The following is a 13898-nucleotide window of genomic DNA, read 5'->3' as shown; positions in this document are numbered from 1 at the left end:
CCATTCTGGGGGGCTATATACCATGCTGGGCTGTATTACACCTTGCTGGGCAGTATTATGCCATGCTGAAGGGGCTATATACCATGCTGGGCTGAAATATCCCATGCTGAGCCGTGTTATACCATGCTCGGCTGTGTCATACCATGCTGGGGGGCTATATACCATGCTGGGCTGTATTAGACCATGCTGGGCTGTATTATACCATTCTGGGGGGGCTAGATACCTTGCTGGGCTGTATTATACCATGGTGGGCTGTATACCATGCTGGGCTGTATTATACACCTCACCATGGTATACAGCCCAGCATGGTATACAGCCTGTATACCATGCTGGGCTGTATTATACCATGGTGGGCTATATACCATGCTCTGCTGTATACCATGGTAGGCTGGGCTGTATACCATGTGGTGCTGGGGTATATTCCATGTGGTGCTGGGCTATATACTATGCGGCTGTGTTATATACCATGGGGGTACATTTTACATTATACTCTATAGGGGAGGCTGTGTTATATACATTTGTGGCCAAAAGTATTGACACCCCTGCAATTCTGTCAGATAATACTCAGTTTCTTCCTGAAAATGATTGCAAACACAAATTCTTTGGTATTATCTTCATTTAAATTTGTCTTAAATGAAAAAAACACAAAAGAGAATGAAGCAAAAACCAAAACATTGATCATTTCACACAAAACTCCAAAAATGGGCCAGACAAAAGTATTGGCACCCTCAGCCTAATACTTGGTTGCACAACCTTTAGCCAAAATAACTGCGACCAACCGCTTCCAGTAACCATCAATGAGTTTCTTACAATCCTCTGCTGGAATTTTAGACCATTCTTCTTTGGCAAACTGCTCCAGGTCCCTGATATTTAAAGGGTGCCTTCTCCAAACTGCCATTTTTAGATCTCTCCACAGGTGTTCTATGGGATTCCGGTCTGGACTCATTGCTGGCCACCTTAGAAGTCTCCAGTGCTTTCTCTCAAACCATTTTCTAGTGCTTTTTGAAGTGTGTTTTGGGTCATTGTCCTGCTGGAAGACCCATGACCTCTGAGGGAGACCCAGCTTTCTCACACTGGGCCCTACATTATGCTGCAAAATTTGTTGGTAGTCTTCAGACTTCATAATGCCATGCACACGGTCAAGCAGTCCAGTGCCAGAGGCAGCAAAGCAACCCCAAAACATCAGGGAACCTCCGCCATGTTTGACTGTAGGGACCGTGTTCTTTTCTTTGAATGCCTCTTTTTTTCTCCTGTAAACTCTATGTTGATGCCTTTGCCCAAAAAGCTCTACTTTTGTCTCATCTGACCAGAGAACATTCTTCCAAAACATTTTTCAGGTAAGTTTTGGCAAATTCCAGCGTGGCTTTTTTATGTCTCGGGGTAAGAAGTGGGGTCTTCCTGGGTCTCCTACCATACAGTCCCTTTTCATTCAGATGCCGACGGATAGTACGGGTTGACACTGTTGTATCCTCGGACTGCAGGGCAGCTTGAACTTGTTTGGATGTTAGTCGAGGTTCTTTAACCAACATCCGCACAATCTTGCGTTGAAATCTCTTGGTAATTTTTCTTTTCCGTCCACATCTAGGGAGGTTAGCCACAGTGCCATGGGCTTTAAACTTCTTGATGACACTGCACACGGTAGACACAGGAACATTCAGGTCTTTGGAGATGGACTTGTAGCCTTGAGATTGCTCATGCTTCCTCACAATTTGGTTTCTCAAGTCCTCAGACAGTTCTTTGGTCTTCTTTCTTTTCTCCATGCTCAATGTGGTACACACAAGGACACAGGACAGAAGTTGAGTCAACTTTAATCCATGTCAACTGGCTGCAAGTGTGATTTAGTTATTGCCAACACCTGTTAGGTGCCACAGGTAAGTTACAGGTGCTGTTAATTACACAAATTAGAGAATCATCACATGATTTTTCGAACAGTGCCAATACTTTTGTCCACCCTCTTTTTTATGTTTGGTGTGGAATTATATCTAATTTGGCTTTAGGACAATTCTTTTTGTGTTTTTTCATTTAAGACAAATTAAATGAAGATAATAATAACAAAGAATTTGTGTTTGCAATCATTTTCAGGAAGAAACTGAGTATTATCTGACAAAATTGCAGGGGTGTCAATACTTTTGGCCACAACTGTAATATGGGGGGGCTACATTATATTCTATGGGGAGGTGGGCTGTATTATATTCTATGTGGGGCTACATTATATTTTATGGGGGGCTGTATTATATTATATTCGATGGGGGCTGCATTATACTATATGAGGAGGGCTACATTATACTATATAAGGGGCTGCATTATATCCTATGAGGGGGTTGCCATATATTCTATGGAGGGGCTGCATTATACTATATGGGGGTGGGGCTGCAATATATTCTGTGGAGTGGCTGCATTATACTCTGGGGTAGCTGCATTATTCTCTAAGGGGTGGCTGCATTATACTATTAGAGAGGGGCTGCATTATATTCTATGGGGGTTACATTATATTGTATGGCGGGGCTGCATTTTACTCTGTGGGGTGGCTGCATTATACTATATATGGGCTGCATTATGCTGTATCGAGGACTATGGGGAATACATTATGTGAAGAACTATGGGGTGCATTATGCTATGGGAAGTAAATTGTACTACATGGGTGACTATGGTGGTGCATTATACTATATGGAGAACTATGAGGAGTGTATTATACTATATGGAGGACTGAGCAGTGTATTATACTATATGGAGGACTGGGGCAGATTATATTATATGGAGGACTAGGGTGTAAACTGTAGATGTGTTGCTGATAACATGATACTGCATGGTGATCTGTTAGGGTGTGTGCACACGTTGCGGATTAGTCTGCGGCTTTTTCTGCAGAGAATCCCTATCTCTTGGCAGAAACCGCAAGGTAAAACACATGTATTTTTCCTGCGGATTCCTAGCATGTGTACAGCGGATTTGATGCAGGTTCTAGTGCGGTTTGGCAGTGCAGATGACAGAGAGAGATTGATTTGTATGTTCCGGAACGTACACTGCAGCTGCGGAAAATAAACCACAGCAAATCTGCGCAGAATTTTCCGCAGAATGTGCACGGCGGATTTGGTTTTCCATAGGTTTACATGGTACTGTAAAACGCATGGAAACTGCTTCGGATCCGCAGGACCAAATCCGCAACGTGTGCACACACCCTTAGTGATCCATTAGTGATCGTTCTGTCCCCATCATTCTTTCTCAGACGGTGGAAAGAAGCCGGGAAACAAGTGTCGAACGACTTCAAGATTGTTGATCACACTCATTTAGCGGCCTGAACTCAGCGCATGTAAATACAATCGAAATGCTTCTGTGTGATGTGCAATATGTTAGCATTTGGGTCCCAATTTTAAACTTTGCCTAGGGCCCCACTTTGCCTAAATCCGGCCCTGGTCACTAGTGCGACCACACTTAGAATACTGTGTACAGTTCTGGTCTCCGATGTATAAGAAAGACATAGCTGAACTGGAGCGGGTGCAGAGAAGAGCGACCAAGGTTATTAGGGAACTGGGGGGTCTGCAATACCAAGACAGGTTATTACACTTGGGGTTATTTAGTTTGGAGAATCGAAGGCTTAGGGGTGATCTTATTACAATGTATAAATATATGCGGGGACAATACCAAGACCTTTCTAATGATCTTTTTACACTTAGACCTGTGACGGGGACAAGGGGGCATCCTCTACGTCTGGAGGAAAGAAGGTTTAAGCATACTCACAGACTCAGATTCTTTACTGTAAGAGCAGTGAGACTATGGAACTCTCTGCCATATGATGTTGTAATGAGTGATTCCCTACTAAAATTTAAGAAGGGTCTGGATGCCTTTCTTGAAAAGTATAATATTACAGGGTATACACACTAGTCTCCTTCATATTGAGTTCATCCAGGGAGTCGGGAAGGAATTTTTTTCCCCAATGTGAAGCTTACTGTTTGGCACATGGTTTTTTTTTGCCTTCCTCTGGATCAACATGTTAGGGCAAGTTAGGATAGGATATGGGTTGAACTAGATGGACTTAAAGTCTTCCTTCAACCTTAATAAAAATTATGAAACCTAGGGCTTGGTGTCAATGACAGCTGCTGACGCCAAGCCCTAATCCCATTATACTGATGCCACTGCAACTGAATGAAAAAGGTGGTGTTGAATTAAGAAATTACATCACAAAACTTTTTTTTAAATATATCATTGCTGTACGAAAACGCATGCAAAAAACACACCAAAAACATGCAGTTTTCCTGCAGAGTTTTTCCAGCCAAGAGATACAGAAACCTTGCAGAAATTTCTGCAAGCAAATACTCAACTTGCGCACATAGCCAAACAGACCATTGGTTGCACATGAATGGAAACGAACTTTGAATAGTTGACATGTCAGGCAACAATATAACTTTTGTATTCCCAGGTTTATGATTTTAGCAGTGCACAGTGTGTGAAAAGTAGGGCACTGTTATCATTCAGTGGCTGCCTGTGGCAATGATTAATGATCAGACATTTGACAGGGACTGACCTTGTGTTTGTACAACTTCAGTCTACTCGCAGGGATTAATCCTGGTCAATAAGATGATTATCAAAAATTGTCGCCTTCACTTCCTTTCTTCCGATGTAATGGTTGTCTTTCGAAATCTCGCTGGCGGATAATACTGTACAATACTTTAAAAAAATCACTGCTAAATAAGTTTCTGCAAATCTCTCCACAAGTGAAAGACATACAGTATATACTCATGTATAAGCTGACCCCCCCCCCCCATTTTGCCACAAAAAACTGGGAAAACTTATTGACTCTTGTATAAGCCGAGGGTGGAATCCATAGACTATGCCCCCATATGCTGCTCCATAGTTTATGCCCCCATATGCTGCTCCATAGATTATGCCCCCATATGCTTCTCCATAGTTTATGCCCCATATGCTTCTCCATAGATTATGCCCCTATATGCTTCTCCATAGATTATGCCCCTATATGCTTCTCCATAGATTATGCCCCTATATGCTTCTCCATAGTTTATGCCCCCATATGCTGCTCCATAGACTATGCCCCCATATGCTGCTCCATAGATTATGCCCCCATATACATATCCATAGTTTATGCCCCCATATGCTGTTCCATAGACTATGCCCCCATATGCTGCTCCATAGACTATGCCCCCATATGCTGCTCCATAGATTATGCCCCCATATGCTTCTCCATAGATTATGCCCCCATATGCTTCTCCATAGATTATGCCCCCATATGCTTCTCCATAGTTTATGCCCCCATATGCTGCTCCATAGACTATGCCCCCATATACTGCTCCATAGACTATGCCCCCATATGCTGCTCCATAGACCATGCCCCCATGTGCTGCAAAAAAAAAAAGCCTTACTCAACTGTCCTGGGTCCATCGCCGCTGTCTGCCGCTTATTGTGTCAGTGACTGTTCAGCCAGCAGAGGGGCGGCACGCACTAATCACGTCACCGCACCCCCTGCTGCCTAAATGCCACTTACACAGGATGCAGCAGAGACAGTGGTGAGCAGCGATGGACCGGGGGACAGGTGAATATCGCTATACTCACCCATCCTGCCGCGGTCTCTGCAGCCTCGCTTCTCCACTGTCTTCCTTCCTGTCTTCAGCGGTCACGTGGTACCGCTCATTACCACTAATGAATATGCGCATATTCATGAGTGGTAATTATCAGCACCACGTGACCGCTGAAGACAGGAAGGGAGACAGTGGAGAAGCGAGCGAGGTTGCAGAGACCGCGGCAGGACAGGTAAGTATGATCTCTGACACACCCGCTCCCCCTCCCCCGCCGAGTTGCCGACCCCCAGGTATATGACCCGTGTATAAGCTGAGAGGGGGACTTTCAGCCCAAAAAAATGGGCTGAAAATCTATCTCGGCTTATACATGAGTATATACAGTATCTCAAACCTTAAAGTAAGGGTATGTTCAAGTGTGACGTTTTTATAGCTTATTTTTTGAAGGGGGTTCGGGCAGAATAGAAACTTTGTTTTACAGTACCAGCAAAAGCAATGAGATTTCAGAAATCTCATACAACTGCAACTTTGTTTCCTGACTTACTTTGAGCACTGCAGCGTTTTTGCAGCTTTTTTTATCCATTGAATATAATGAGAAAAAATGCAGTATAACATTTGTGTTGCCTTTTTAGCAGCATTTTTTGGTGAATAAAACTAACTTGCTGGAGAGATTGCTGATGCCGTCACAAAATCAGCGATCTCGCTAGCGAGATCACTGTGTGTGACGGGGCCTTAACATTACCCCCTTCCCATTATGGACTAGTCCCGAACATTAACTATCTTACTTTAAGTTCCATAGCTAACTACAGTTACTATCTTATACCAGTATGTACCAAGCCTAATTGTCTTTGTCTTATGACCTAGATCCTAACCTGTAACTTGCCCTATGCTGTTCACTACCATAACACAGTCTATTCAATATACAGCTGCTGCTCACAAAATTAGAATATCATCAAAAAATTAATTTATTTCAGTTCTTCAATTCAAAAAGTGAAAATCATATTATATAGAGTCATTACAGAGTGATCTATTTCACGTGTTTATTTCTGTTAATGTTGATGATTATGGCTTACAGCCAATGAAAACACAAAAGTCATTATCTCAGTAAATTAGAATAATTAACAAAAAACACCTGCAAAGGCTTCCTAAGCATTTCAAGAGGACCCTAAGGCTAGTTTCACATTAGCGTTTACGGCCGCAGCGTTGGGCTGCGCACGGCCGCCGCTAAGCCCCGCCCCCTGCCGTGCCTCCGCCGGTAGCTCCGCTTACGGGCGCATGACGCTGCATGCGTCCTGCGTTCCCTATCTTTATCACTTTTGCGCATTATGTGTTTGGCGGCGCATGCGTCCTTTTGACGGTGCGATGACCAGCGCCAAACACAACCTGTTGCAATTTGGTTGCGCTCGGCGTACCGTCAAAAGGACGCATGCGCTGCCAAACGCATACTGCGCACAGCTTGCGTCCCCAGTGATAAAGATAGGGGACGCAGGACACATGCAGTGTCATGCGTCCGTAGGCGGAGCTACCGGCAGAGGCGCGGCAGGGGCGGGGCTTAGCGGCGGCCGTGCGCAGCCCGACGCTGCGGCCATAAACGCTAATGTGAAACTAGCCTTAGTTTGTTTCAGTAGGCTCCACAATCATGGGGAAGACTGCTAACTTGACAGATGTCCAGAAGGCAGTCACTGACAGCTTAGTTACCCGCTGTTTACCTTGGATACCAGTGTCCTCGCTTCTCCTGATCGCTGGTGAGATCTGCCTGTTTGACAGCTCACCAGCGATCATATAGCGACGCACCAGTGATCCAGACCAGGTCGTATCATTGTCGGGATCGCTGGTGCGTCATTTAGTGTAACGGGACCCTAAGGGCTCATGCTCATGACCATGTTTTCAGACCAAGTACGGCTAGAGTCACATGAGTGTATATCTCTCATCTGAAAGAATCGGGCCGATTATGCTGATCATACTCTGATCAGAGATTGATCACAGTGTGATCCGATTTTCTTGGATGAGGAAAAGATGAAGAAGAAAAAAGTGTCTCCATCTTCTCCATTCTGTCAGTCAGTGGAAACTGGTCTGCACTCAGTTGTCATCCGAGTGCAGTCCTATGTTTTCCATGCACTCATCGACTTGCATGGTTGAGTGCAATCTGAATATCAAATTAAAATTAGGCATGCAACGATTTTTTTTTTCCTGGACTGGCTATGTCAGAAGAAAAAAAGCAGAGATATGCACAGCCCCATAGCATAACATGCGGACAAGTGTGATCAGATGTTTTATCAGATCATACTAGGATAAAATGTCCTATTCCTAGCTGGTGGACCCCACGATCAGCAAATAGGTAGGTAATAGCTTGTTTTCACTGGGCAACCACCTTTCAGGCTAGGTTCCCCTGATAAACCTTTTATGAGTTTTTAAGACTATGTATTTTGGATGCATCAAAAACGCAGCGTCTCACAGTTCCAGCCAAGTGCTTGGGATCTATATAAGTCTCACACCCACTGAGCTTGTTCTTTTACCTGAGATGTGTGTTTCAGGTCCGCAGCATGTCAATTTCTGTTGCGGGTACGCTGAGTTTTCTGTGCAGATTTTCCCCATAGACTTGCGTTTTTAGGCCGGGGTCACACTTGCAACTGCAATGCAAGAAAACCACGCGAGTCTCTCGCCTCAATACCCAGCACTGCCGGCAGCACTCGGGACTGGAGTGTGCGGCTGTATAGAAATAAATGCATCCACACACTCTGGTCCCTAGTGCCGGTGGCAGTGCTGGATATTGATGTGAGAGACTCACGTGAGTTTCTCGCATTGCAGTTGCATACTTCCCAACTTTTGAAGAAGGGAAAGAGGGACAAAGGTTGTGGCACGCAGCGCGCCGCTGCAAATTTTAGGCCACGCCCCTGACCACACTCATTTCACGACTAGTCACACCCATGTCCATGCCCAGTCACACCCATTTAGCACGGCTGATCACACTGACTGCTATTAGGGGCATAGTGGCTGGCATTATGGGCACAGTGGCTGGTACTGTGGGCACACTGACTGGTACTAAGGAAAAGAAAGAAAGAAAACAGAGAGAGAAAAAAGAAAATAGAGAGAGAAAGAAAAAGGAGAGCGAGAGAGAAAGAAAGAACAGAGACAAAGAACAGAGAGAGAAAGAAGAAAGAACAGAAAGAAATAGGGGAAAGAAAGAGCAGAGAGAGAAAGAAAGAAAGAACAGAGAGCCAAAGAAAGAACAGAGAGAGAGAAAGAAAGGAGAAATAAAGAACAGAGAAAAATAAAGGGGGGAAGAAAGAACAGAGAAAGAGAGAGAGAAAGAAAGAAACACAGAGAGAAAAAAAAGCAGGGGAAGAAAAATAGAACAGAGAGAGAGAGAAAGAAAGAACAGAGAGAAAGAAAGAGGGGAAAGAAAAAAGAAAGGGAAAGAAAGAGGGGAAAGAAAGAACAGAGAGAGAAAGAAAGAAAGAGGGGACAGAAAAAAAGAACAGAGGGAGAGCAAAAGAAAGGGGAGAGGGGAAAGAAAGAATAGAGAGAGAGAGAAAGAAAAAGAAAGAAAAAGAAAGAAAAAAGGAAAGAAAGAACAGAGAGAAAAAGAAAGAGGGGGAAACGCCAACTTTGTATGCCTCGTACACACTTGGCTCCGCACATCCAGTACACATGCGGCTCCGCTCCACACACCTCGTACACGCGCGGCTCCGCTCCATACACCTCGTACACGCGCGGCTCCGCTCCATACACCTCGTACACGCGCGGCTCCGCTCCATACACCTCGTACACGCGCGCGGCTCCGCTCCATACACCTCGTACACATACTGCTCTGCTCCATACACCTCGTACACACACTGCTCTGCTACATCCACACTGTAAACCTCTCCTGACCCCACACAGAAACTTTACCTCACAGCATGACAACCAGCACAGCAGACCAGTCTCCTGCAGAGTGCAGATAGACATGGAGGCAGGCACAGCCCCTGATCACGTGACCCCTGACTCCTCCCCTCTCACAGGTCCTCTGCGCACAGACAGAACACACACAGCCCAGCCACATCATTGCAGGCTTCGGTGCGTCTATCTGGGACGGCGAGCATGGCGTCGGTGGATGGGGGGGCGTGGCGCCTCAGTGCAATGTGGGAAAAATACCGTCCCGGAGGGGGTGTCAAAAACGGGACTGTCCCACGGGAATCGGGATGCTTGGGAGCTATGCAGTTGCAAGTGTGACCCCGGCCTTAGTGAGTTTCCATTGTGGAAACATACTGAAAACTTATGTAAGCCGCACCTAAATATATCTATAAAGTTTTTGTCAAAGTCAGATACCAGTAAGTATCAGCAACAAAGCAGCTTTATTTAAAGCACAACAGCAAAAGGAGACAAAAACACAATAAAAACGCATGTTATAAAAGAGGACACAAAAAAAGCAATGAAAAAATGCAAGTAACCTAATTTAAATAATAGGTACGGAAATTGTGAGGCGTCAAAAACATACCAAAAGCTAATCGTAGGAAAATAGCCTAAGGCTGTGAACACACGTAAGCGTTTTTTTAAGCGTTTTTACCGGCAAAAACGCTTACAAGAAGCATCCTATTCATTTTAATGAATTCTGCACTTTTTGTGCATATTGATGAGTTTTTTTCCGCAAAAAAACGCAGCATGCTTATTAATTTCGTGGAAAAATCCGCATTTCTAACTATATTCTATGAGACTGGGGATGCGCCAGAAAAAAACGCATAAAAAACGCACGTTTCCTGGGAAGGAGGCCGGTTTTTAGGCAGGAATTTTCTGCATACGTGGGTACATAGCCTAAGACCCCGTTGACAGGTTGAGTATTTGGTGAGTTTTTTACCTCAGTCAGAGGCGTAGCTAGGGTTTTGCTTTAGGGGGGGGCCAAACTTCTGAGTGGGCCCCTAACTAGGTAACTTTGATTACAACTCGGTGACGCACCCTAGTAGTGGATGTAGGAGATGACTGCGCTGTTACTGAAAATAATCTCAATATAAAGACCAACATGGATATTACATGGTCAGTGGTAAATACCAGTCCTACAAAACATACAAGTGATTACTGCACAGTTACAGATAGTGCCTTACCGCTGACGTTCTTTCTGATGGAATCGTTCACTTTTCCTGGCTTTTCCATCTGGCCCAGACCGACATGACAACTTCTCCAGCCACGACTCTGCTACAGAGAATACAACAAAGACATGTTTCACTTCTCAAATTCCAGCCCCATCACCATCTATCCCCAACCTGCACAAACTCCTCATCCTGCTGATACCCCAATGCTGAGTTGCTGCTACCGTATGTGTCCCTATTATTGCACCTGATACCCCAATACTGAGCCGCTGCTGCCATACGTGTCCCTATTACTGCACCTGATACCCCAATGCTGAGCCGCTCCTGCCGTATGTGTCCCTATTACTGCACCTGATACCCTAATACTGAGCCTCTGCTGCCATATGTGTCCCTATTACTGCACCTGATACCCCAATACTGAGCCGCTGCTGCCGTATGTGTCCCTATTACTGCACCTTATACCCCAATACTGAGCCGCTGCTGCCATATGTGTCCTTATTACTGCACCTGATACCCCAACACTGAGCCGCTGCTGCCATGTGTCCCTATTACTGCACCTGATACCCCAATGCTGAGCCGCTGCAGCTGTATGTGTCCCTATTACTGCACCTACTGTGTGGTTCTGTGTGACCTCTAAATTCTAAAGCATCCCTCTATAATATAGTAATGCCGGGTGCAATTGCCCCAGAAAACAGTGCCCACATATTGTCTCCAAGAATGTAATATTGCCCTGTGTGTGCCCCGTTTGACAGTCACTGTAACCTGAGTTGCCCTATAACAATAAGTGCCCACTTTACATTTATTAATGTCCTGAGTCCCCCCCGTACAGCTCCCCTATACACAGTAATATGCCCCCTCACTGTATACATACTGACCCCTTAGTATCCCCCAATGATGGCTCCAAAACTGTATGATGGCCCCCTCAATAATCTCCACATTGTATGATGGCCCCCTAGATAGCCTCCATATAGTATAATACACCAGGTAGTCCTCAATATAGTATAATGCCGCCCCCATAGGCAGACTCTACAGTATAATGCAGCCCCCCCCATGGGCAGACTCAATAGTATATTGCAGCCCCTCATAAGCAGACTGTAAGGCAGCACCCCCCCAACCCCCCATAGGCAGCCTGTAATATAAGGCAGCACTCCCCCCATGGGCAGACTGTAGTATAAGGCAGCACCCCCAATCTCTCCGTACACCTTGTACACAAACAGCTCCGCTCCGTACACCTTGTACACAAACGGCTCCGCTCACCCCATACATACGCGGCTCTGCTCCTCCGTACACCTCATACATGCATATCTCCGCTTCGTACACCTTCTACACACACGACTCCGCTCTGTACACCTCATACACACACAGCTCTGCTACATCCACCTGGCTGTAAACCCCTCCCGACCCCACACATAAACTTCACCTTATCCAGCACCAATGCATGACAACCAGCACAGCAGAGTCCTGGCAGCCAGCCACTGAAGTCCCTGATCATGTGACCCCCCTGACTCCGCCCCTCGTGTGACGTCATCACAGGTCCTGTGTGCACAGATTAACTCAGGATGACATTGCTGGCTGTGAGCCCACTGCTGGTACCAGGGCCCCCCACTGCCTTCTCAGGGGCCCATAGCGGCCGGGTGGCAGAGTAGGGAGATCGATTCTCCCTGCTCTGCTGCAAAATGTAACTGTATGGGCGCGCTGTGCACGCCGATACATTACAGTAGTGTAGCTTCGGTGGGCCCCCTCAGAGCTCGGGGCCCGGGGCGACCGCCCCCTCTGCCCCCCCGGTAGCTATGCTACTGACCTCAGTATTTGCCAAAACCAAGAGAGGAACAGTCAGAGGAAAAGTATAATAGAAGCACATCACCACTTCTGGATTTTTTGCCCACTCAGGGTTGTGGCTTACAAATACTGAGGTAAAAAAATCATTAAGTACTCTAGGCTATGTTCATATGTTGCATTTTTGCAGCATTTTTTTTATTTGCTTTTTTTTTTTTAATTCAAATTTTCAGCAGCGTTTCACAGCACCAGAAAAGTCTAAGAGATTTTAGAAATCTCATGCGCACAGCTTGGGTTTTTTTTCCTGGCTGTTTTGCCAAAGAGCTGCGAGTTTGCAAAATGTAGCAGGTCACTTCTTCAGCATCTTTTTATCGTTTTTGCAGTATTTTTCACCCATTTGAAAGCAATGGGTAGTGCAAATAATGCTGCAAAATATGCAGGTATCCGGTTTTTCTGCTTTTTTGGTGCCAAAACCTGATTGAAGTTGAAGAGACAAATGTAACCATGACAAAAGCACAGGAAGAAAATGGAGCAAAAAATGCAACAAATACTAAGCAAAACCTGCTTTTTGTAAGCAGCTTAAGGCTATGTGCACACGGTGCGGATTCTGCTGTGGAATTTTCCGCGCAGATTTTGCTAAATCTGCAGGTAAAATGACCTGCGTTTTACCTGCAGTTTTAGTGCAGTTTTAGTGCAGATTTCCCCTGCAGTTTCCACCTGCAGATTTCTATGGCTGAGTGCAGACGGACTTTTTGGCCCTGCGGATTTTTCCGTGCAGAATGGAAGAAAACCGCAGCTCAAATGACCTGCATTTTTCCTGCGGATTTCTTCCATTTTTCACGCAGTTTTCATGCGGTTTTTGTGCGGTTTTCCATTGCGGTCTTCCCCCTGCGGATTTGGTGACAGGGGAGATAGAAAACCGCACAAAAGAAGTAACATGCTGCGGATTTTTTGTACCGCAGGAAAACCGCGCGGAAAAATCCGCAGCGTCTGCACAGCGTTTTTTTTTTTTTCATTCATTTTAAAGGTACTGTACATCACAATGCGGATATGCAACGTTTCTGCGCAGTAAAATCCGCTGCGGAAACGCTGCAAATCCGCAACGTGTGCACATAGCCTATAATGGAGCAGGTGGAAAACTGCAGCAAAACCGCACAAAAGAACCGTCATGCTGCTTCTTTTATTCTGCACCAAATCTGCGCAGAAAAATCTGCAGCATGTGCACAGCCTTTTTTGTTTTACATAGCCTTAAATGGTACTGTACATCACGTGCAGAACTGCACAGAATCTGCACCGTGTGCACAGGGCCTAAACATAGCTGTCCTTTTTTTTTGGATGTGCACTCCTCCCATTTGACACAGGTGAATTTAAATTAGCAGGAGATTGCAAAGGTATCCAGCCTCTTTTTTTTGCTCTCATCTGAGAGATTGAGGAATGTGAGTTTCAGGGTGTGTGCACACGCTGCGGATTCTGCTGCGGTTCCGCAGCGGATTTGGCCGCTGTGGGTCCACAGCAGTTTTTGCTGCGGTGTACA

The 13898-nt window shown here is 45.5% G+C and overlaps 1 protein-coding gene and 1 long non-coding RNA gene across 3 annotated transcripts in view; one reads left to right on the top strand and one right to left on the bottom strand.

Annotated features, from left to right (window-relative positions):
* The window catches only part of LOC141057311 (uncharacterized), a 44281-nt gene extending 32174 nt beyond the window's left edge, over positions 1–12107 (bottom strand). For both annotated transcript variants that reach the window (XR_012222028.1, XR_012222029.1), the window contains exons 1-2: positions 12009–12107; positions 10604–10694 (exon numbers count right to left, since the gene is read on the bottom strand). This is a non-coding gene — a long non-coding RNA (uncharacterized lncRNA). The remainder of the gene's footprint in view (positions 1–10603; positions 10695–12008) is intronic.
* PLCB1 (phospholipase C beta 1) overlaps positions 1–13898 on the top strand; it is a 1254316-nt gene that overhangs the window by 22829 nt on the left and 1217589 nt on the right. The gene's annotated exons all lie outside the window — the stretch shown is intronic.

This window comes from Dendrobates tinctorius, unplaced genomic scaffold, assembly GCF_039654945.1.
Source record: "Dendrobates tinctorius isolate UK_male_01 unplaced genomic scaffold, ASM3965494v1 ptg000203l, whole genome shotgun sequence".
In the NCBI taxonomy this organism is placed as follows: Eukaryota; Metazoa; Chordata; class Amphibia; order Anura; family Dendrobatidae; genus Dendrobates; species Dendrobates tinctorius.
Note: the sequence above shows the minus strand (reverse complement) of the source record. Positions and strands in the feature narration are given on the sequence as shown.